A 25,708-nucleotide genomic window follows, 5' to 3' on the forward strand; every position below is an offset into this window, starting at 1 on the left:
GCGCTCGCATATGCGAGCTGCATTTCGAGGAGGCGGGCGCGCATAATGCCTCGCAAATCTCCGTGCATGCACATTATATACGGATCGGGATCATGCGTCGAGCGTCGAGCGTCGAGCGTCGAGTTCGCTCGCGGGTTGCGGGGAATGCGGAATGTTAAGGAGACGAGAGGGGCGGAGGATAAGGAAAGGCTAATAAAGCTAAGGGTGGCTAAGGGAGCCCCGCGACGTTGCATTTACTCGGCCAAATTTACCGCAAAAACATATTTGCTCCGCGAAAGTCCCGACCGATTCTTAAGCTTCACGTACGCTCGCGTCCTTTGTTGTCGTTCGCATTTTTCAAAAGCGACGGATTTCTGCCAAAATCGATACGCAGCGTAACTTGAAGAAACTTGCCAAAAAATTCAGTGTTACAAATAGAATAAATACCCGTAAAATATTAGTGTTTCTCGCGAGATGAAATTAATTAAATTAAAAACTGCTAAATTACTTGAATGATCTTTAATAAATTAGAAAAATAAGTATAATAATGAAAGTAAAAATTTGAAAATCTCTAGTAAACTGCGGTGAAAAATTCACAGAATGCTTCTACTACAGAAACATGCGGGATGCCTCCGCTACAGAAACGTTCTCTCTATTGGCCAAAACCTACTACGATTCTTATGTTTTGCTTTTAATAAGCAGCACGTTGCTTTTACAGCGAGAAATATTCAACACCTTTGACAGGCACGCACACCATGCTATCCGAAGACGACCGTTATAAATTTGCTGCGGAAACCTCTGATTTTTTTTTAGTGGCAATGATTTTGCGAGGATATGACACCCGCCTACACAGGGCTACCATGTAAGGTGCGTGTATTTTGGCGATTTTTACGACAGGGCTTTACGAGTCCCGAGCGTTCTCGGAAACCTCGTAATGACCTTCGGAAGTTTGCGGAAAAAAGGTCGAGCAAGAATCGTCCGCGAGAATCGACGAGCCTCTGAGAACGCTTCAAAGTCTTTTCGTCCACGTGATAACGCCGGATGGCGAGCGATCGATATTATATCGATATTATATCGATATTATATACGTTCGTTACGTGTACCGTTTATCGTTTATCGTTAGTTTAAATTTAATCTTTTCATAGTAAATGCAGAACTTCAAACTTGTAGAAATTTATGCGATATGATTATATGTATAGATATCTTTTTATCAAAAAACTTATCTCTCATATCTCTAATTTATGGAGAAACAAATTTAAATTGAGCTTTCTCAATAATGTCGCGAATGTCATAACGTAACATTACGCGCGTATTATTACACGCGTTATTATTAGTCGATATAATAATTTCCATCAAAGCTCTTCCACTAATATGTCAGTTGGAAGCAAGTCTATATCTCGGATGTAGCTGTTTGTTTGGCCTCTCGACTTGGTATCAAATTAGAACTGCTTTCCATCTGACGTCCGCCCCGCCCCAATGCAGCTTCCGAATCCCAAACTGACCTGTCCAAAGGGCCGACCACCCTAGAGCAGAAACGAGCTAAGGTCACCACCACGTGACCGCAAGACATATACCTGCGGGCATCACGTGACTCGCGAATATGTTATCTACCTTGTTTCATTTCAAATACCAGGTTCAACGAATAAGGTTCTTTAAGGTATATTATTTTTACTTACGGAATTTCGAGGGATAGAAAAATGTGAGTAATTTAATTTCGATAGTTAACAGGAATTGATTACATCGAAAGTTCAAGCCGCAACTTTATCCGTTGTTATTAGTTCGTTGTTAGGCGGATCGTTGATGCGAAGTAAAAAAATAGTCGCGGCATGAAGTCTCATCCTTATTGGATTACGAAGGAACAATCCTAAGATTCGTTAACGAGTCCTGCGGACGGCAGGATCTACGATAGAAATCCTAATGTCTTGTGACAGGCGTGCTGGGGAAGGCCGGTCGGCGCCTTTTCCGAACTATCCGCCGCAATTATCCGAAACCTCTGTCGGCTTATTTTTTTTCTCGCTCACACTCCTCTTCCCGCAGGTCCTTCCGCAGAACCAGGCATTGTCCTCACCTCCGCTCCGTGTTTTTCTCTCGCTGGTAGATGCGAGCTGAGATAAAAGTTTTGACAAGTGCACTCTCTGGTCCGGCAACCGTGAACATTACAGAGGACCGTTCGGTTGAAGCTCGCAAGGGGAGCAAGTGAGAGAGATATATTTACTCATTTTCTCTTCTGGATTTTAATTCTAGATTCGCACGATATATTTTATACGTAAATGTGTCGTGTTTAATTTACATCTGAAATAATAGCTATTGCAATAGCCGATCTGTACGTTACATGTTGGACGGATTAACACATCTATTATACTTGCAATAAGACCGCTATATTCGTATCCGCTATATCGTTCCAAGATTGCACGATTGTATCGATAGCGATGTTCGTGTTGGCGCACTGTAATGTTTATTAAACTTTCAACGCCTTCAAGAATGTAGTTATCGTTAAATAGAAAACTGATTGGAAAAAAAAGAAACAAGTTAACTCTTGAAATGTATATCGCATATACGTTAAAGTATGTAAATCGATTTTATAATTCCGATTTGGCAAAAAGGAACGGTGAAAAAAGAACGCAGTAATGGTTCAACGTGTTTACTACTACGTAATAGCTCGAAAAACTGAAATCGATCGCATACCGACTTATCGTCGATCCGAAACGATTTTATTCAGTTCTTTACCGGTTCGTTCACCCGTCGGATGTTCTAAGTATCTAGTTGGCTAGATTAACGTCATGGCATGCACTGCATTCGACTCGACAAAAATAAAGATTGAATTTTTCAGTGAAAAAAAAAAAAATCGTTGATGTTGAAATATCGATTTTTTTTTTTTTTTTTTTTTTTTTTGTAATCAAAGCATCGTTGAAAACAATCGATATTGCGTTGCCAGATTGTGTTGCTTATAAGGAAATTGTTTGAAATTATATGTATCGTGCTGCTATGTATGTATATTTATATAACATAAATTTAAACAAAATTACCAACAGCTCTTTACTAATTTTATTCTTCTGCTTTTTATTTTTTTTATTTTTTTTTTTTTTTGCATTTCTTCTCTCTCGCACTTAATTTAAAGCTAAGACGTTTAGTTTGGGGGATTGGAGGCGAGTTGCCGGTACGTAACCCATCGTCTCGCAATACCGCGAGAAACGCGAGAAAAGATTTCTAACATGTCGCTACGAGAGCGCGGCCACTCGCTCTGGTGCGAGACACGACGAGGCGGAGCGTAATAAAAATAAGTAATTACTGCAAGTAATCCTCCCCTCTCTACTTCCCCGCGACGCGCTCCTCCGCCCCGCGCGAGTCGTTCAATTAACGGGAATACTGTTGTCTTCCCACCCAACCCTCTCCTCCACTCCCTCCTCTCTCCTCGCCTCTCGCAGCCTCCGCGCATCCCTCGCGCCTCGCGTCCCTCTCGCTCGTCCACAAAACCCGCGAAATGTTTCACTCGCAAAGTCGCGTGGAGCGCGCGCCGCGCCGCGGCGCAGAGGGCATGGGAGGCGAGCGGCAAGGGGCGAGGGGCGAGGGGCGAGGAGCGAGGAGCGAGCGGCGCGGAGGCACCTCTTCTGGCCCGGGGGGGGGGAAAGGGGCCCCGCGGCGCGGAGGGACCGGTATCGATGCCCCTCCTTCACTCACGCCCCTGACGTCCATCTATCCGCCGCTCCCTCCGTCGCTGCGGTTCCGAAGACCGCGCACCGCGCACCATCCCTCCCGCGCCCCATCCTCGTTCTCACCGCGTGCAGCGCGCTCTCGCGCTCTTTCCCGCTGCCGCGCTCCCTCCCGCTCCCCTCCGCCGCTACTCTGATACGCGCCGCATAGTGGGGGGAAGCCGACGACGCGGCGGCTCCTCCGGCCGCCACTCGTTCGTCCGACGTCGTGCAGTGCGAATCGGTCCGTCGCCGCTCCGTTCTGTTACGTGCGTGTCGCGCGGTGTGCTCTCCGCGATCCGCGAACCGCGATCCGCGACATGCTCCACCGCTTCACCGCTCTACCCGCGATCGGTTGACGGTTTCGCCTTGACTCGAGCGTGGCGAAGGTTCGTGCGAGGGATTTCGCAAGTCGAGGTCAGTCTTGGTGTAATTCGCGGAAATGTGTCGTGTCAAGAGGCATGCGGAGCCCCGCTAAGACTCCCCTTTTCTCGCCTTTTCTCCGAAGCGAGCACGTTGCCGTGGCTGTTTCAATGTGTCCCGAGTGTTAACATTTCACGTGCAATTATACGGTACATTCAGTGAGCCTTTTGCTCCTTTCCTCGAGAAGACGCACTTACATTGATTGTGGATTCGTCGCGAAACACACAGAGAGGCCCGGAGGAAGTGTTGAAATGTGTTTGCGATCGAGGAAAGATTCGAGGATCGCTATCGATCCAATATTAACTTTAAAAACAGCGAGATTCGAACGCGTCTGGAATCTAAGAGCGTAGTAGATCGGAGATCAGGTTAAAGAGTTACGCGAGAAAATTTCATCGATTAATCGTGCGATCCGCCTAATGTTTCACGATCCCAAAGAGGAGAAGCTATCTCGCAACTTGAATCGCAGAGATATCTCGATCGGAAACAAACGAGAGAATCTCCTCCTTGTATAATGTACGAGGTATCGTGGATTGAACGCGGATCCGTGACATTGTGATCTTTAATGGATCGGCGCCGAGTGAGAGGTGCGTACGTACTCGCGCTGTCCCATTGATCGAGAGTGGGCCTTGGAAGAGAGGCCGCGGCCGCGTCCGAGACCGAGGAGCGGAACATTTGCGGGCGCGCTCGCGGTGCTCGACGAACACAGCACAGCACAGCACAGCACAGCACAGCATAGCATAGCATAGCACAGCACGGCGTGCGTGCGTTTCCCCGAGATCGATAGCCGGTGGAGGAGGAGGACAGGACGAAGGATCCTCGCGAACGGCCCGTGGACACCTGCTCGCGATGCCGTCGCGCGTCGCTGCGTCGCTGCGCGGCGCGACGTGAGGAGGACCCTGTGTGTATCGTGTGTGAGACACGCGCGCCAGAGAGAGAGAGAGAGAGAAAGAGAGAGAGAGAGAGGAGGGGAACCCCGTCGCCGATCTAACCAAGATCGTCGTCGTCGTCGTCGTCGTCGTCGTCGTCGTCGTCGTCGTCGTCGTCGTCGTCGTCTAGTGAAAGATAAAAAGGAAAATAAAGTGCTGTTTTTCTCGCGCTGAGGATCTAGCGGCTGATCAATTCAACACAGCCTACGCATGCCGGCGATAGTGGTGAGTGTGACGCTCCGATAACTCGACTCTTGTTTTTTTTTTTTTTTTTTTTTTTTATCTCTTTGCGTTCGAGATCGACGTTGCCGATAAGCGCGGGACTCTCGCTCCGACCCGGTGATCCAATTCATGTAGGCGCGATTCGAGAAACCGATCCGCGATCATGTAGACGCATGAAATATTGAAAAAGAGAAGAGAGAATTCTAGAGTAGGATATTTTTTAAGGATCTTTTTTTGTTCTTTTTTTATTTCCATGAATTTATCGACGAAATTTTCACGAAATTTACATCATGCATATACGTATATATGATAAAAGTTAATTTATTATAAACATACAAAAGAATATTGCGCTTGTTTACGCATGGATATGAAAAAATAAGGCTTTTCTCATAATTATCTATCAATCTTTATTTATACATTCGCATATATATTAAAACTTGATCCGCACATTGCATATAAATTTAACCGGTATTTATAAATTTCTAACGTATTTAAAAATTAAAATATCCATTGCAAATGTAAGCACCATTTCTATTTACTGGAAAATATATAAATGAAAAATTAATAGACCGGTCACACACATGAATTCATATTCTGCTTACTTATGCGTTTATTAATTAAATATTAAAAGCTTTACAGATAATATAAATTAAAAAATTATTCGCTTCTGCGCGAATATAAATTCACATTTTATTAAATTTGTGCATACAATATTTATAAACTAAAAATCGAAGGTACTCTTATACAACTCAATCCAAATCTCATTTATTTACATACGCCGTAGTTAAACATTTCATGTTTCGTGGCAAATATGTATATAAAAATTTATATTATTCGCAAATATAAATTTTTATATATCGAAAAGCCCATTTATGGAGCTTGTATTTTTGGTCGAAGGTTTAGTTCACTCGCCCGATACATGTTCTGTGATGATCAGTGTCTACGATTCTTTTTTTAGATAGACGTGTCGTCTACCTGCAAATGGGAAAACATTGTCCCTATGTAGTCTGTCTTTGTCGGTGGGAAGGGTTAGTGTCCACGTGTGAAGTCCTCTCGTTTACACAGCAGCAATCAAAATATTTCTCGTTCTTCGACCAAAGTTCCCGCGTTTGTACTCAGAAGAGTAGTATTAACCCTCGGGGGCTTAATGTCCAACACAGCTCGTAGCACGTGTTTGTCGCAGTTCTAATTCGTGACCAGCTGCGAACTAATAGTTTCCTAAGCTTTCCAATCTTAAACTCCTTGCATTTTTAGAAATTTGCGTCTTTGCTCTTGTATTATTATAATTTTAAATATTTTACACATCTCGTAATCTCCATCTGTTGCATCGATATATTTAGATCTTTGAAGAACCTTAGATTTCTATTTTGATTTTTAGATATACGTTCTTCAATAGATTTGTAAAGACGTACTTTACATTTTCGGATTCTTGAACGTGTTTAATTTCTTATAAAATTAAACCATTGTCTCTCTCTCTCTCTCTCTCTCTCTCTCTCTCTCTCTCTCTCTCTCTCTTTCTCTCTCTCTCTTTCTTGTATTGTACGATTGTAATCTCTGATCGTCCCGTACAAGCAGAAATTGTTTTCCGCGACGGAAACATTGCGCCGACCGATAGCTACGAGAAGACTGAGAAGAAATTTCCGAGTAAGGCTGCGAAAGAGAAAGAGAGAGATCGGGACACGCAGGCGCGTCCGCTGCCACGTGGTCGTCGCGGTCGGATCCGGACGACTAGGTGTTAACCTTTTTCGAAAATCGACTGGCTACGCCGCCGTCGTGGCGGAAGGCGAAGAGCGGCGGACGTCGCGTCGCTTTGGCAAAACAAGTAGTTACGTGAGCCCTGGCCCGCGGCCAAGCGGTTTTCAACTTTCGAGTCGAACTCAAATATTCTTTGCGGAGACACTGCTCTTCCGCCTTATGCGTTCTTCGCGAATGCATAAACCGCGCCGTTAATTACCGGCGATTTAAATTGCTAGATAACTCTAATCGACAAAAATGTTTTGCCAAAATTTAAATTAAATTTTAACGAGAGCAAGTTTTTTAAGTAGCTCGAGATTTAAAAAAAAGAGGCTCAACTATATACACGATTCTTAGCTTCGATTTAACAATTTCCAGATTTAAGTTGTACATAGCTGCCTTTACGGTTTTTTTTTTTTTTTTTTTTTTTTTTGTGTGATTTCTTGTAAGAGATATCTTGATCCGGATCTAGTCGCGCGCGACGCTTCTATGTCGCGTTAAATGGATAAGAGATTGGCAAAGTACCGTGTCTTTGACACGCGCTTTCTATCAATGATACGAGATTAACTGCAAATTGAGATACAACAAACGTATCTCTCTCTTTCTCTCTCTCCGATACAATTTATTCGTATTAATCGATGCAATTTTTTAATTTTGCTTTGAAAACTTGTTCTCGTTAGATTTTACAAAATTTTCCTAAAATTACAGGTTTCTGATAAGAGACTCGACGATGATTACATTATTATTATTGATATAAATTTGTGAACGCGATACGTGCACGTAGAAAAAAGATTAATCCTCCGTATTAATTAATTTTTGAACCATACTGTACATCTCACATGATGCTATCTCATGACAGATACGCGCGAATGGCTGATCGAACTAATTAAAATCTCGTGGCCGACGTAATTAGAAATGAGGGGAATATGTGTATTAGTCTACATAATTCTCTATAATTCTGTTATTCTACGAATCACTTGGATTTAGATGATATCGGTAATTTCTGCAAGTTTATTAGCACAAATCGCTAAAATAATTGTGCAAATCAGATGACGTTTTAGTCGGGAAATAACGGGATTCATGCAACAATAGTTTGAAAATTGTCATTATGGCGCATCGGTGACCACGTTGGGCTTTTTTCGCGTTATTGCCATGTCATCCTGCTATCCTCGTAAGAGGAATCACGGTTAGCGAAATTATTTTCGAAGGCGAATATAAGGCGAGCGCGGGCGCGGGCGCGTTATAACTCGTAAGGAAAGTTGCTCGAATATAAGTGCGCCGTATAACGTGGGTATAAAATATTTCCAACGTCGCGATATTAGTTCGCCGACTATTTTCAGTTTGGCAGGGAACTGCGGCGCGCGCGTTTAACACGTGCTATCGTACCAAGGTTGCGTCGCGAGAGAGATCGCGTAGCGCGGCCAGGTAATTTGTCTTTTGTTGCTAGTATCCGATGATACCGATCGCACGTCTAAAGATAGCGCGCAACAAATGAGAATTAATGCCATGCCAGCTGCGCGACCATTTCTTTTTCTCCTATATCCCTCAACGATAGTAAATATATTGCTGTATACCAATTTTCACTTATACTGTGAAAACAGCAGCTGCACTAAATTAATAAAGCTCATGCATTTTTATGAATTGAATATTAAAATTAATAGAGGAAGGGTCTTTATATTTTATATATTTTCGCTAACACTGGAACGTTTAATTAAAAAGTCAAACTTAATAGATTAAAATATGTGAAAATTAATTAAATAATTAGATGTACCGCGAAAGTGCGGCTTGCAAAAATATCTAGGAAGCTAGTTAGGAAGCCAGAGTGACACATTGTGTTCTTTTTCTCTCTGTTGTTCTTTCTTTTTTTTTTTTTTTTTTTTTTTCTTTTTTTTAAGTATAATATCCACTCGGGGCTAAAGGATTGCTCACGGCCGTTTTGGGGATGACAGCCGGAAGCGGTGGGTACGCTAGTACGTCCGTGCACGAAGATATACTTAACTTTTAATTACTATCATATAACTAATTAGCCTCGGGTGTGGGCGGGGGTTTTGTATATTAATTTAATTTTCAATCTCACAGGGTAATTCTTGGCGCAACGTTAGTTTTAATCAACCCTCCGACGCGCTCCACACGCCAGCCCGGCTCCGCAGGCGGTGGGTCGCGAGAAGTGACGGCAGAGGGGCGAAATGGGGAGGGGGGCGGCGGGAGGGAGAGGCGGGGGAGTGAAGGGGGAGGGAGATGGTTGGTAGCTGAGGGTGGCTCGGAGTGCTTCGAGGTAGAGTTGAGGGGCAACGGTGGAACGGAGTACACCTACTCAGCTAATAAAAAGCGGCAATAAAAAGCACCCCTTAGGACCACTATGGATATCTCGCTTTCCTTCCTTCTCTCCCTCCCTCCCTCCCTCCCCCTTCCCCTCCCCCTTCCCCCTTGCCTCCTTCTTTTCACCACTCTGCGGAACCGTGCCGTATTTCTTTCTCTGTCTTTGTGTACCAGGTTTATTCACCTGCCCGGGATTAACTTTAATCAAGTATTTACATTTTAATTCGCTGCCATGTACACGCTTAACCGAGCCTGCCGCCCTTTACGATAACATCGTCGTTTAATTGCAAACTGCCACTTTCCGGCGACGAGACGTCTGCTAGCGCGAGCGAGTCCGCAATGTCAATTTCGTCCTTTCTGTCTGACTGTAACTATCGCAATAATACGAACGGCAGATGGTGAAACTTACGTTTATCAATATTCTCAGAAACGATTCGAAATTAAATATAAAGCTTGGAATAATTATAAAAATGGCAGGAAAAGACGACAGATAGAATGATACATTAGTAGGCGAATTTATCATGCGATTGCATCATGTTTATTATGTTAAATGGACGAGCAATTACGTGTCGATAGATAGTGTCAATAAACATGTGACGTTGTACATTTTCTGGCGTCCATTGATAATTCTTTAAGGTTCTATCGTAGATAAGAATTTCCGGAGCACTTATAATATATATATATATATATATATATATATATATATAGGTATATAAGTAATAAAATATATTGTATTAATTAAAAGTATCAGCTTCATATATAATCATCGAAATATTTTTTTACAATTTAATTACACGATATTTCATAACACAATTTTTGTGAGTACGAGTTATGCTAAAAAATTAATTTTATGTAGGTATACATAATTAATGATTGAACGCATATTAATGAAAAATGTAAATCCGAGCTTACAAAAACGTCGAAGCGCGTCGTGCATGAGGCAGCGCGCTCTTTTTCTGAAATAATCCTCGATACATTAATCACAAAGAGGATTTATTACTTAGAGCGGTCGGATAAATATTATGCTCGAGGTTAATACCTAAATGGACCACATTAGCCTGCATTATTATCGATGCTTTCGCGGTTTCGTCGAAACGTTTTGTACTAAACGTGTTCAATATATGAATTTCATGCTTCTAATTAGTTTTGTCAGACAATTTCTGAAAATACATATATATAGAATAATTAGTTTTATTGCTGCGTAATAATCAGTACTCATTTCAGATAAGATTGAAATTGTATAAATGAAATATTTGGTAATGAGGAAAAGATATATATATATATAAAGCTATATTATGTATATACGAGAATTAATGAATTTTCTTTTCTAAAATTTATTATTTTTTTACAAATTTAATTAAACTTTTCTAAGATTTAATTTGCAATACAAACCTATCAAATCTGTGACAATATACACATGGTACACTCACGTTACTCGATCGCGCTCGCGCTCGCGCGCGTGTGCTAGCCGTTCGTATTGACTTGTATTTGTACTCTTCATGAGGCGCACGTGTACGTGCGTGTTTGCGTGCGTGCGTGCGTGCGTGCGTGCGTGCGTGCGTGCGTTCATGTTACTCGCTGGGAATACGCGTCGCGCATATGTGTGCGTGCGGAGGCAAACTGGAGTGCGGAGAACGAAGAGATAGGAAGAGTAAACAAGAGAAAGAGAGACGGAGCAGATTCCTACGAGATAGAGAGACAAGGAAGGGGTTAGAGCTGGAAAAGAGACGATAAATTTACGAGAGGGAAGGAGATGGAGAACGCCGAGGTAGAGAGATAACCGACTGCAGGTAGGAGGAAACAAGAATGACAGAGAGAGAGAGAGAGAGAGAGAGAGAGAGAGAGAGAGAGAGAGAGAGAGAGAGAGAGAGAGAGAGAGAGAGAGAGAGCGAGAGTGAAAGATAGGTAGATAGATAAAGTGTAGCCAAAACAGAGATAGAAATAGAGAAGATACGCATTGGAAATCGCCGCTACAAAACGGAGAGTGATAGAATGACGGGTGTCTGAAGAGGATGGATAGGAATGAATGCGTACGTACGAGAAGGAAAAACGTGAAAAATAGGAATATATGCAAGGTAGTAGGAAGGAGAGAGAGCGAGCGAGCGAGCGATCGAGGGGTAAAGAAGAGAAGGAAAGGAAGAGAGGAATAGAAGACGAGTATATACACATACTCGCGATAGAGAGCGTGGAAGAGGAAGATAGTGGGTGAACGCAGATAGAATGTGTACAGAGAGGCAGAGGGGCAGAGGGGGCAGGTGAAGGGAAAGAGGTACGCAGGCGCACATGAGTATGTTACGGGGATGGCCAGAGGGCAGCTAACGTTTATAATATTAACGCTAATGGACTACCTTATACCTTATATACCGACCGACCCCTCGCTAGTCCTCCTCTTCCTCTCCGCTACGTCTCCAGACACCCTCCTCAGTCCTCGGCGAAGTACAGGATAATATTCATGGATGTATTCAAGCTAATGCACCGAGGCTTCCATTGCAATAATAACAAAGTAACGTTGCTGATTTTTAATTATTTTATCATTCGTATAAAGTCACGCGAGTACATATATGCACATTGATAATTAAACATTTGTTATATCCCGATGGAGAATCGAATAATCTTTGATACCGCTAATAAATTGGTTTCACATTTTGTTTTATTAATAGATACGTGCAATTTGTTTCAAACAGATTATACGCAATGTTTTACAAAGTCCTTAAAAATTTAATTAAAAGTCTTCAATGCAATCTTCAAATATATGAAATATGTATTTGTATATGCAATTTTCACGTCAGTATTTTCTTAATTTTTTTTTATGCACGCGATACACTAAAATTCTGCAATTCTGCAGTAACCGCGTAAAAACTTGTCAATTCCATATGGTGCAGAGTCGTGCGGCCCACCTGTCGCGAATCTCAATCCAGTCACCCCGTAGAGCACTCTGGGATAATGTATGGTAACGGAACGCCTAAGTAAAAGCCGTTTCACGTATGTGAGTTTATATCGGTTGGTGTGCGTATGAGTGAACATGCCGTGAACATGCGTGAATGTGTGTTTGTGTATTGTACAAGAGAGATGTGTGGCATTTATTCCGCATCTTTAACATTATTTTTTAATGTTAATCAGGGTTTTACTCTTTTCTTTATTTTAATTTATTTTTGTTTATTTTATTTTATTTTCATATATACCGGTTTAATGAAAAATAAAAAAAGATGTGGGGAGGCCTCTTCTCTCTATTTACTCATGCAATAATACTGATAAACTTCCTGACATTGTTTATGTTTTCTTAAAAGCAATGTTATTTTATCAGTAACAAAACAACGCGCGACTCTTCAAAATATTTAGTGTTTAAACTCTCTCTCTCTCTCTCTCTCTCTCTCTCTCTCTCTCTCTCTCTCTCTCTCTCTCTCTCTCTCTCTCTCTCTCTCTCTCTCTCTCTCTCTCGATGTGAATTTCCAGTATTTATCATTTGAATGAATCTTGCTTTTTTTTTTTAATGAGGATAAGATAATAGTACGAATAAACTGGTGACAATTTTGCCGGGGAACTACTACAAATGGAATAAATACATTTGCATAATCTCATCTCATATCTTTAACAGACTTAATTGGATTACGGCGTTCCCCTTCTTATTTAAAATATAATACGAGATAGATATTAGACAATTTAGATAGCTGTAAAACGGTTGTGAATTCCTAACTGCGAGATAAATATATATCAGAGAGTTTCTAAGTATATTAGGAATACATTGCCTTTGCTGAATTATTCGAGTGCTTTCAAGAAATTGCAGGATGCATTAGCTTACATTACGGCAGTTCCATTACATTATGAATATTACTCCGTATATTGATGAGGAGAGGGGTGGAGATGTAGGGCTCTCGATATATGACTGTGGTGCATTTTATTATTTCTAACATTCCCTTGATGCGTAAATATTGGCTCCGGTTGATTAATGGGACGTACCTTTCAATGATTAATAATATTATGTTAATGATAATAATAACATGTATGTACGTGTATGTATATAACAGTTTATTAAATAATCATATTAAAAATATTTGATAAGGAAAAGAAAAGATGGTTAATTTTTTTAATTTTAAATTTTAACAACACTATAGCATACTATAGAATTATGAATTTTGTGTTAATTGCAATAGCGGATAGAAAATGATGTGTATTGTAATCTCTGTGAACTGAGAATTTCAAAGATTTTTTCTAGGATTTCAAAAATGTCGGAAACTATTAAAAAATATCCATAGATCTAGGGATATGTACAAAAAAAAAATGGATAATGATTCAGTAGTATTCAATGGAGTTCAATGAAGTAACCAGTCTGCCCTTATGGCCGAGTTTACGAATCTTTTTTAAATTCTCGTTAACGAGTGTTAAATTAACGATCGATTTTTCACGGTTCGTTAAAAGTAGAAGTAATTTAATTTTCGTCGAAAGTGCGCTAATCCATGTTGATCCAGATATCAAAATAGTAGATCAAATATTTAAGAGATTGTATTTCGAAGATTTTGCAAACGATGTAACGAAACGTTATTACCATTAAGCGTCGTACACAGTTAGTCATTGTACGACATAGGAAGTAAACAATTTTTACATGAATGTAACGTTGGCGTATAACGTGAACATTCATGGATAAAACATCCAATGCGACCATCAGAGTTTATACGAGAAATACATGCGCTGCGCGTCACGCACTTATGCGCATATGCGTCGCGAAGAATAGCGACCATATGATGCATCCTGAAGGTGTGGACGCACGTTACGGTTGCTTCGAAATGGCGACGTATGCGTGCGTATAATTGTAGGAGACCCAGCTAATGTAACTCACGATTTTCCACGACTAAAACCGAGAGGGAACGACGTGAAAAGAGGGACAGCGGAGCGGCGGGAGGTAGGGACGGAAGGAGGGAGGGAGAGCAGGAGAACGCAGGCAGCAGCCCCGGCTAATTAAAACCGCGGATGGTAATTAATTAAGCAGACGTCAGAGGAGATCTTAGAATTCTACGCAGCCAGAGATTCCCGTGTGTCCTGGAATGTGACGATTACGGCGAATCGAACGGTATCGCATTTTTCCATGACTATCGATCTTTTGCCTTGATATATGATGAACAAAATTAAATGTATATAGATTTATACTTATATTATTAGATACATTTTAGAGGCATGAAAGTTCCGTAGGAGATATTACATATTAGAAAGTTGTTATATTAATTAGGTCTCGTATCTTCGTAATAAATCAAAAGATGCCTATAAAACGTTGGACATTAGCCGAATCCAATTAATCGTTTAGACATACTCGTTATTAAGTGGTCGAACGTTCGCAGCCTTTCACTTTGATTTGAAAACCAATCGGGCAATCGCGATCAAAATCTAAAACATTATATATATATATCTTCCAATGGATTATTCATAAATTAGTTCAATTTAATGCAAGCCTTTCACTCTTTCGATCTTTGACCTTTACTTGGCGCGCCAACAATAACTCTTATCGCGCGAGGAAAAGTATAATATTATGTGATTATTGTTCTCCAGGAAAATGTATATCTGTTTGAGAATTCGCTATTTTATATCGAAGATATCGTACTCCAAAATAAAAGAGAAATTTTCTCGTATCGATAAATTAAAGAAAAAGAAGAAGAAAAAAGAAAAGTTTCCATGGCACGCGTATACATATATATATATATATTGATTTAATCAAATTTTATGTAATTAAAGTCTCCCAGCAATGTTCTCTCTCTCTCTCTCCCCCCCCCCATCGTCAACATTCTCTCCCTACGTCCTCTTTTCCCCCAAAATAATTACGGACTCAGGTGTTCCATTGCGTTTGTGTCGGCGTTACACCTGTATCCGCTCGTATTTATTTGTACAAATATACTCATTCGTATCGAAGAGGAGGAAGAGACCGTCAAGCGAAAGCACGAGCTGGAAAAGAGGAGAAAAGGAGAGAGAGAGAGAGAGAGAGAGAGCTCGGGTGGAGACGGGGGGAGAGGGGGAGGGGCAGAAGTAGGAGGTAAAGTAGGTTTACTCGCGGAGGAAGCAGAAACGGCGGCAGTAAGATAATACGAAAGCCCTTAAAGGAGGCAAAAAGCGAATTGCCGTAAATCTCGACGCAGGTTGGAGAACGGTACGGTGAGAGGGGGGGAGAGACCGGGGGGGCGAACAGAGGGTTGGAAGGGTCATTTAGGCCACGGGCCCCGATTCTTTCCGGCTGTAAACGACTACGCTTCGTCGGGCCAGGCCCGTCCCAAAACTCTCGTAAAAACCTCACCTCGTCCTCTCGCTAATCGACAACAAACACATTGTCTTTGTATCGTTGCGTGTCCGCCTACTCGCGTACTCCTCCCTCCTCCTTTCTCTCCTACCATCGTGGTCGGTTTCCCCTCCACCGAGCCTTTGTGGACCCGCGACGGACCTTTCACGTTTGCAAATGAACTTTCCCTATGTCAGGTACATCGAATATTCTATTATCTTCTGTAGAAGAAAAATTCCTCGTTGACAGAAACATGACTTTTCGCTTTATTTTTTTTTTTTTTTTTTTTTTTCAACCGAAAAAATGTCGCCAATTTTCCCTTTAATGTGAGCGCGTTTCGAATTTTGCCGAAATATCTAGCAGACATATAGCAACGTTCAAATTCTGATGTCAAAAATCATTCGTTCTAATATAAACTTGTCTTTCTCGCTCTTATTCGCTCATCTCGTCTTTGTTCTCGACAAGTCACCGCAGGAAAAAAATTCACGAAATAATTTTTGAAATATATATAAAATAAATCTGCTATTTTTGTTAACAAAGATCTATCAGTCTCGAATACTATTTTGAACGGAGCAATTACTACGTGTTATCATTTTTATCGCAAACACAAATTTCTGTAACCGATGTAAATCTTTGTAAATATAGTTGATTGTAAGATGCGATTGTACAAGAATAAAATGTTAAAAGTTTTATTCCGTAAGAAGTTGAAAAACCAATTCGTTGTACGTAAAGTATTTTGACGTTAAAGTTAAGCGATTACATTCAGCTTTGAAAGACTATACATTGTGCTATACATTGTTTATAAACGTATTACGGTCAATATATTGACTGTATGAATGGCAAAGGAAGGGAAAAAGAGGAGAGGAAAGGAACGGCTTACATTGGTGTAATTCACTTACTATGCGAAATTATTCGGCCAATCTCTTTTTGTCTTTTCGATTGTAACAACTCTCCCTTTCTCTCTCCCTTTCTCCTTTAGTCTCTGTTCCGATCGACCTATCAGTTTCTCTTTTTCTCTCTCTCTCTCTCTCTCTCAATTCCGTCTCCATCGCTTTTAACCTTGAACTCCCTCGTTACCGTATCACGCTCTGTAGCACACAATTCCTAGAAGTTTTAGAGATCCTGGGGGAATCCCATTATGAATTCTACGGATCTACTGGCACTTGTACGAACGCAAGATGGTAGTGTAATTGCCCGGCCGAATCCTTGGACGCTCCTCTTTCAGAGATTTACGATTTTTCTCCTGTTGTTTATCGCGGTCTTTGTGATATTTACCATTCAAATTACAATAGTGCGTGTAATTAATTGGCACAAAGTTATTTAATAAAAACAAGCGAGCCAATTTCAATGCATTTTTATTAAAATCAAACTCTATATATATATATATATATATATATATATATATATATATATATATATATATCTGAATTAAATAGAAAAGTATCATTCTCATAGTTTGAAGCAAATATCGAGAAAATTGCCGTGTAATTTCTTCGTCGGATAATCAAACGGAACTAAAGAAGCAGGAGGGAAAACTGTCAATAACGTGGGTGAGCATAATAGACGCGGACTCGACGGCACGCGCGACAGGCAAAAATTTAATTAGCAAAAGCCCGAAAATTAATTGCGCGCGCCGTCTTATTGTACTCTGCCCTCGTACCTCGGAACATTACCCTGGCGCGCACCGTCTATATACACAGGGAATGTAATATTCACAACAGCCTATATCCGAGCTAGCAGTCAGGGTGTCCATCCCCACCCACCCTCTATCCTCTTCTTGCATGGTGTAGGTAGATACCAGGGCCGAAGATACAAAAGGTGCGTCATGTCGTTAAAATCTATCGTCTTTAAACGTGCTTGATGCTTGATTCTTTTGAATATCTACCCTCAGATATATCTTTCATTTTGTACGTAGGTTTTCTCTCATTTCTTTTTGATTCGTCAATTCTGGAATATACGGGTCTTCGATTCGTCGAGTCTTTTCTTGAATTCTTGAATTGCGGAAACTATATTCTTACAGATTATCGGAATTTCAGAATCTATGGAATTTACGCTTTATTACAATAAAATTCATATTTCTTTCAGCGTTTTCACGCATCGATAAAATCTTCTTTTTTCGACACTTTTCGCAATTGTTAATAAAGCTAAAACCTGATTAAATTAAAGCGTAATACAGATACCTTTAGAAGCCTGTTAATTTGAATGAGATTTGTTCGGGGTCGCAGGGACCGTATCGTCGGCCCTGGCAGGTGCCTACACAGCCCTCGGTGCTAAGGGCGATGTACCGTGCGTCAGGGGTTGGTGGTGGTGTCGACGGTGGTGGTACAGCGATGGTACCGTGAGCGTTTAGTCAGAGACGCCACCACCACGGACGAGCAGAGGGAAGGGGGAGAGAAGTTAGGGGTGGCGGCAAGGGGGTGCAATATGACATTATTAATTGCTCCACAATGCCACCGGCGTGCAGGCACGGGGGGACACGAGGTACTGGGGGCTTTCCCCTGGAGCCGACCAATTGCGCGGTCGTCGTACGGAGGAAATTTCATTAAGTGGATTCTTATAGACGTGGTTTTGAAATTAACAATATGATATGTGCGCAACCTCCTAGACGTGAGATCGCGGCTGCTATATTACCGGATGGCTGAATGGAGGTTCTTTTACGTCCGGAGCGATTGTAATTGCATCGACTACGATCTAGTTATTCTTTTGTGATTTTTTTTTTTAATTTATTTCTCCATTCACGCGCGTTTCTTTAATTCGTAAATTTTATTTCAAATAATTTATATAAATTGTAGAGAAAAAAAAAAAAAAATATATGTAAACAGCACTTTTTGGCCGATTCCACTACATGAGATTTTTTCGAAATATTCCGCTGAGCATCGTAATAAACCAGCGAATGTATAACGCATTCCTTGCTTGAATATAGGAAATATCTGTCGGTATCTTTCGAAGCGCGGAACGAAATGCGCGAAACGCCGTGCATTGCGTTAGACGCATATCTAGTAATCGTATTACACTTAGTCGAGCGTGCTCGCGTAATACCTGACTGATATCCAGAATCACCCAGAGATATATATCCAGTTATTTGATCATATGATCTAAGATAAACGGTGCAATCCGTTCACGAAGATGATCAAGCTATTCCGCGTAACAAAGTTCAACGCTCGTGCAACGGAAGTGCCGGATTATCTTTACGTTATATACTCGTTTTTCGCGATGTAAGAGCCCATAGATTAATTTCCGTCTTCAGGATAGCGCGTTAGACTATTCGCTAAGGAATACGAGCGCGCTAAATAGTATTAACTATGCGGCCATATCGAATATTGGGCAAATTTGTCGAATACGCCAAATACCAAATAGTTGCTGAATACTCGCTGTACATCCTAATCATCCCTAATAGCAATTAAACGCGCGGCAGATTGAGCGTGAATACGGTAGTTTGCTTGCATTCAAAATTCATCCATTAATGTTGATTATTCCATTTTGTATTTATGCCGCTTATATCTTGACTGTAATATTTTTTTTTTTTTTTTTTTTGCACGCGTACGATGACGAGGGAGAGAGTAAAGCTCGTTACATTTGCTTGCTTCGTCTCTCGCGTGTCCTTTAACGCGTCACAAGGGATGCTCCGGTACTCGAAGGGGTGAATTTTTGTCGTCTGCTCTTTGTCGATACATTTCCTTTTAGCGGTGATCTCCCTGTATCAGTTTGGCTTATATTTTTCTTCATTAACGTATTCGCCCGGTCGTCGAGTTGGTTAACGAACGACGGGGGTGGATGGAGGAGGGTTTAGCGGCCTCTGAGGCAAAGAGATAGAGAGAAGGGGAAAATGGGGGTGGGGTGGGTGGGGAGTAGGAAGGGGGACGGGTAGAAAGTTGAAGGTAACCGACACCCTTTCGCAAAAAGTAATTGGTTAATGCCTCGGAAATGAGTTTAGTTCCTTTTTGTTCCACCAACGCGCCGCTCCTTTTTCGACTGTTTTTCTTTCTCCGCTCCTCCGTTTTTCCATACGCACCCATACACCCGTAGCCACCCTTCCCGCTCGTCCCTTCGTCGTTTCTTCTCCGCTGTACGCCCGTCCGCGCGCGCACTCGTTTTTGCGCTTGCTGCGGTTACATTGTGAGTAGACCCTTGCAGCGACATTATCCGAAGTGTAAAAGTGTCATTACGACATGATGGAAGATGACAATGTTGGCGAAGACGAAGTTTAACCCTTTTGATGTTACAAACGCGTAGAAACGTTACAAAAGCCAATTTCACTGTGATTTATTTTAATTACAGATAGAGCTTAAAATAATGAACTTTAAATGTAAAATTCACACAACGTGTAGCTTGGATCGAAATGGATACAACAGTGAATTTCAATGATTCGAGAATCGCACCGTTAAAATATTATTATCATAGTATCATATATAGATATAAAATTAATGGAGAGAGTAAGGGAAGATCTCTTTCCCGCGCTCTTCGAAATATCGCAGTTTCTCACATCGCAGATACTTATTGGTTAAATTATCGTCATCATATTATCGCGCGCGTCTACAAATCTATATGCGGCTCGACAATCATAATAACGGGTGATGCGTTTCGGGAGCGTGCCAGTCAGATGTCAGCGGAGATTTAGCGACAACTTCCTGTAGCCCGCGTCGGTCCGCCAACACTCACCCCTCCGTAACCGTCCTGCCTGTAGGACAAGTGAGACAAGAGAGGCGTATCTCTGCGACTCGTAAAGATAACCGGGAGAGTAAATCCCGTGAGCTTCCCCGGACGACGCGGGAGGGAAAGGGGCGAATTCATTAAGTCGCTGATTTACCGACGCCTTCCGGTGGTAGCGAAATTGTGCGGGAAATAATGCGATTCGTCTACCTCTGTATACCTCTGTATACGGTGCGTTCATCCTATTAGCAGCATAGGATAAAAGGATTGATCGACTAAAACGGCTGATTGGAGTCGGAAATGATGGTTGAAATGAGTAAAACGGGAAGAAGAGCGGCAAATCAGTGAAACGTAATAGCAATTACGTGGGAATAATGAGAGAAAATACGAAATTAGAAAATTATCACAGAAAATTGTTCTATTTTCTATAAATAATGATTTTACTCTACGCTAGAGAACTTGACGGATCTAATCTATCTTGTATATTAAATAAAAAAAGAAAATAATGATTGAAAAAAAAATTAGTCATCCGGCATACGTGTTGCGGCGCGGAAGAACGCTCGGAAGATTCAAAGATTGCGTTTAGGTACGATGGCCGTTGCCTCAGGATGCTCCGTTGCTTTTAATAAAATGTCTCGAGGAACCGGCTTAGGATCCGACGCGCGTTTTAATAAAGGCGGCAGGCTCGAGGACGAATTCATTAGAGATCGTCATTATATTATATTTCGGAAAGCCTGCGCTATTCCGCTCGGTGACTCGCTCGACAAAACTTTCTGCCTGACTCGGCGACTAATTATTGTATTATTAATTGTTAATCATAATTAATTGCGCGCCAGCCCGTGACCCGGTTAATTGACATTGATTTATGGCTTTAATTAAAGGTGCCGACGCGAAATGTCTTACACGGCGCAGGGTGGTTTTAACAACACCTTTTAAGAGTATCCCGCGCGCGCGTCCTGTCTCTCTTTCCTTCCTTTTGTGTAACGGCCTTTAGACGTGGCTTCCTGCGAGATCGCCCATTGTCGGATCGAAATTAACAATAAGCCGGCCTGCCATTTTTCACGCGTGACTTATTTGGACGTTAAATTAAATCCAACCGCGGAGAAAGAAAATGCAGGTTCGCGAAAATTTCGACGGGAAAAAAGAAATTTCTACCATAGTAGATATTTTTCTAAGAAATTTATTATAAATATATATATAAAATATCAGAATACATTGCCATTTGAAAATAATCAAGTATAATTTAGAAATTTGTCTAGATTGATTTTTCACGAGAAAAATATACAATCTCTTCGAGTGTGTCGTGGATTTTATAGATTCGCGCGCGCGTACGTATCCGCACACGCACATACGTGTACACGTGTATACGTGTGCACAGGTGTTTAGGTTCAAGACTCCTATAAAGATCTCATTCTAACATCACTGTTTATTTCTTTCTAAATCTTGGCGTTTTATCCTTTTGCTGCCTGCATCCTCCATCCTCCATCCTCCGTACGTGCGCGCGCGAGTACCCGCGCGCACACTGACGTGACGTGTATACACGTTCCCCCTTCTGGCCCCACCGACACTTGGCGTTCCCCTTGGAAGGGGAGTAAAAGGCGTTCTCGGATCTCCAGCCATGTAAACCGGTCGATCTGGTCGTTCCTCCCCCACCACGCCGACCACCTGCTCGCCTAGCCGAGGGCCTTCGGGCCTTTCCAGCGCGACGCGCACCGGAGCCCTGCCATTGAATTTATTCGAGTCCCATTGAGGCCCTGCCGAATCCACGCCGCTTAACCTTCGTCGATGATAGGAACTTGCTATTTCCTGCATTCAGGCGAGATAATTTCATTTGCGATAAATTGTGAATTTACATACTCGTTACTTCCTTTCGTACCTTTGAACAGTAATTTAGAATCTCGCAAAACTTTTCGATACAAAGTTTTAACCGTTTGCTCGCGAATGTATATACACACACACACACACACACACACACACACACACACACACCCTAAATATTATATATATATGCGTATGCTTTTAGAGTAATGCGTACAGAAAACGTCTGAATCGATAATTGAAGAAAATGATAAAAATGATAAGTCCTGTAGACGAGTGTAGCCGCTCTCACCGTGAGAGTGAAATCCCTGCAAAGTTCCACATAAGAGAAAGAGCGCGCGTAGACGGTATTCGCTAAAGTAGTACTGGAAATGGAGCTTTTATACGAAAGTACTCCATATCACTTTATTTAAGATTTACCCTCTCGCTCGCCCCTTTCAACCCCCAACAAGACTCGTCCATTTCGCTGGCTCTTCTCCTCCCTTTTTCCCTCCGCGCCTCGTCGGTTCGTCCTCCTTCTCCTCCGCTTAGTTGTTCTACCATTCTTAAGCTCGATCCTCGCTACTGCTCGAGCCGTTCTTCTGTATTGACGTCTTCGCTCGGGCCCCTTTGCACCACCCTCCGCGTTTTGTTTGTTTATCCCACTCTCAACCTCTTTAACATAATCCATCTGCTTAGTGTTTCGTCCCGGGAATTGGACGAAGCTTCCCGGCAATTTATCGCGTTCTTCCGTGCCACTGTTGCTTCCGGTCTTCGCTTTGCTGCTACAATTGTTTGCCAAACTGTTAAACTCGAATTTGTAATAATTATTGTTGCAATGTTAGACGCGACGCTAAAATTATCATTGCCGAGCATTTTGATAAATGGATTTTGCTAATTCTCAAAGACCGTGCTCTTCGATCCTGAATATTGAAATTTTCCAAGAGATGATGATTTGCAACCTTTTCGCTGTTCGTGCTCCGTCGACGTGCTGCTCTCCGTTGCGCGATATCGGGCGCATTCTCGCCAAAACCGCTCGTTAAGCCTAACGATCTCCTTTCTCATTATATCTACGCGCCTCTTTCTCCTTTTCTCCCTTTTTATTTCCTTTCTTCTTTCTCTATACCTCTTTCTCTCTCGTCCTCATTCTTTTAATCGGCCTCGGTGTGTCACTCGCTGGGTAATTGATATTGATACGCAGTATGCACGCTCGCTGCAACGTGGTACAGTTTAATTGGACAGAAGCGAGGAGCGAGGAAAAGAGGAAGGTAGGATTGCTCTTATTGGAAGAACCGTCGGGATTACATTATAAATATAGAGACAGGTAGAGAAAGAGAGAGGGAGAGAGAGAGAGAGAGAGAGAGAGAGAGAGAGAGAAAAGGAAAGGAATATAGGCGAGTATTATTTGGAACCCTTGCCACTAATTGGAGTAACTTTGCTTCTCAAACGATTGTTTATCGTCCGAAGGGAGAAGGACAGACGCGCAGTCCTCTCCCTTCGCAAGTAAAATAGGGTGTAACTTGCGATTTTATGGGGGATCAGGCTAATTACATCGCTCAAGCGGGTCTTGCTTTGCGTCGTCGCTAAGAAAAATCGCAGCTCGTTCTTGTTGTAGACTGTTTCGTGAGTCTGGAGATTCGAGTTTCAGATAGAAATATTTTTTTCTTTTATTATAAATTCGCAGTCTACCGCAGTAATTAAGCAGAGCTCCTTGTTGATTATATTTGATAATATGTCTCTCTCGCTCTCTCTTTTCCCCTTCCTCTATTCCCTCATTCATTTGCTAAAACAATGTATCTTTAAGTATAAAGGAATGGACTTTTGTTTTAAAATCGATGTCATTTCCGTCGAATTAACCCGTTCCACATTGTAATTTTCCTCTTTCGTTTTATCCCATATATATCTGCATCATCCGCAGGCAATGTCGTTCAACCTCGAAGGTTAATAAAACATATCCGTCCGTTATCCGCCTACTTCTCCCCCTGAGGTCGCGTATTTATATCAGCCGCGTCATTATCTGACGCACGCCACCCCCGTGAGCGTGTCACCTCCTCCCCTCTCCCCTTCGTCGTCCCATGAACACAATATCGTAGGCCGTGGAATTCACGAATCCGTAGAATGGGTTCTCAGCACAGCACGAACCGATATGAACGGAGCTTCGTTTTAATTAGCAGTAAACAGCCTCCATTAAGCCTGAAGCGGTAAATCACCTACACTTATACCGGTGCTACCGCCACCCAACCCCGCCGCACCCTCGCGGCGGCCTCGTGAGCCATCTTCGATCGAGGGGGAGTCGCGCGGCCGAGGGTGGAGGGATGAGGGCGGCAGACGAGGACGGGGCGGCTGGGGAGGGGTATACATTACATTTCAATTTGGATCTGTCCGTCCTTCTTGCGGGAGCGGGAGACGAATACTCCGCCATGGACCAATGCGCTCCGTCGAAATAGGGAGTGCTTGCGAATTTTCCTGGCTAGTCTTGTACCTGCAGGAGCGTGTATCGCACGCCGAGGACAATAAGAGAATCTGAAACTTACCGACACGGTTCTCGGAGTTTCCGGCGCAAATCCAGGCAATGTTATCGATATATCTCTCCTTTAGATCGGACTAAATCGCGTTCGCAAATGTAAACGATCGTTGTATCATCTTACAAAATTTATAACAATTTTATTTAAATTTATAATCTCGATATTTCTTCATTCGAGAGAAAAGCGCGTGATTAGAGTTTATAATGAAGAAAGAAACAATTAGACCGGAAAGTAACGTAACTCGGGGCGAGGAGATCAAAAGTATGCTCTCATGTAAATGCCAGCCATATTCAATTTCGACTACATGAAAGAACGAGGATTGCCTTATACGAAGAAAGTCGGTATCTCGCACGCTCGCGAAAGCGGAACAAATGTCTTGTTTATGAGGGTAGTATTGATTGATTGATATAAATGTAACGTGAACATTTTCCGTTCCGCGTCATTCTTTATTCCGAGTTGCTCTTTTTTTTTTTTTTTTACTATCAAAGACTAATATTATTTTAAAGAGAGAGAGAGAGAGAGAGAGAGAGAGAGAGAGAGAGAGAGAGAGAGAGAGAGAGAGAAAGAGTTATATTAACATTTTATTAGTTTTGTTTCTAAAAATAAAACGAATAGGAACGATCGTAATGATATTTGATGTAAAACTCACAAGGATCACTATACGATCGCGGTGTTTTCGACGTAAACTCCGCTGAAAGGATCGATATACACGCTTGTAAGTTGGTGCAGCAAGCGAGAGCGAGAGCGTGGCAGTCTTATACCGACCCGCTCCGCGAGGAGGAGAGGTCAGAGGTCGAGGGCTTCGTCAAGTCAGGAACCCGTCGATCCAGTTTCTGCCTGGAATCACAGTCCCGTTTTCACCTCGAAACCCTTGAACTCGACCTGGCGAGCGGCCGTGGCGATGTGTATTCCGCACGTGTAAATGAAGAAAAGTGATCCTTATGATCGCTTTAACATTTACCAAAGTGGCGCTTTCCATTTATGACGGGAAAGTCGGCAGGAATCTCTGTGTAATTTACGGATTAACAGGGTGTGTAAATTTCAGCGGTACTCACTCGCGATCGGTCGTACTTTTTATCGAAGACTACATCGAATGAAATCACGTTTAAATTTTTTTATTTTCCATGGGATAATTTTAAAATTATATCACAGAATAAACGTCATATATATATATATATATTTTTTTTT

General features: G+C 42.0%; 1 protein-coding gene across 3 annotated transcripts in view; it reads left to right on the plus strand.

Annotated features, from left to right (window-relative positions):
• LOC140665221 (uncharacterized) overlaps positions 1-25,708 on the plus strand; it is a 181,229-nt gene that overhangs the window by 102,427 nt on the left and 53,094 nt on the right. The window contains exon 1 of one of the 3 annotated variants that reach the window (XM_072891044.1): positions 3,875-5,242. The exons of the other annotated variants lie outside the window; for them this stretch is intronic. The gene's annotated coding sequence lies outside the window, so the exon portion shown is untranslated. Of the gene's footprint in view, positions 1-3,874; positions 5,243-25,708 lie in introns of those variants that run through there. 3 annotated transcript variants of the gene reach the window in all.

This window comes from Anoplolepis gracilipes, chromosome 4, assembly GCF_047496725.1.
Source record: "Anoplolepis gracilipes chromosome 4, ASM4749672v1, whole genome shotgun sequence".
Lineage (NCBI taxonomy): Eukaryota > Metazoa > Arthropoda > Insecta > Hymenoptera > Formicidae > Anoplolepis > Anoplolepis gracilipes.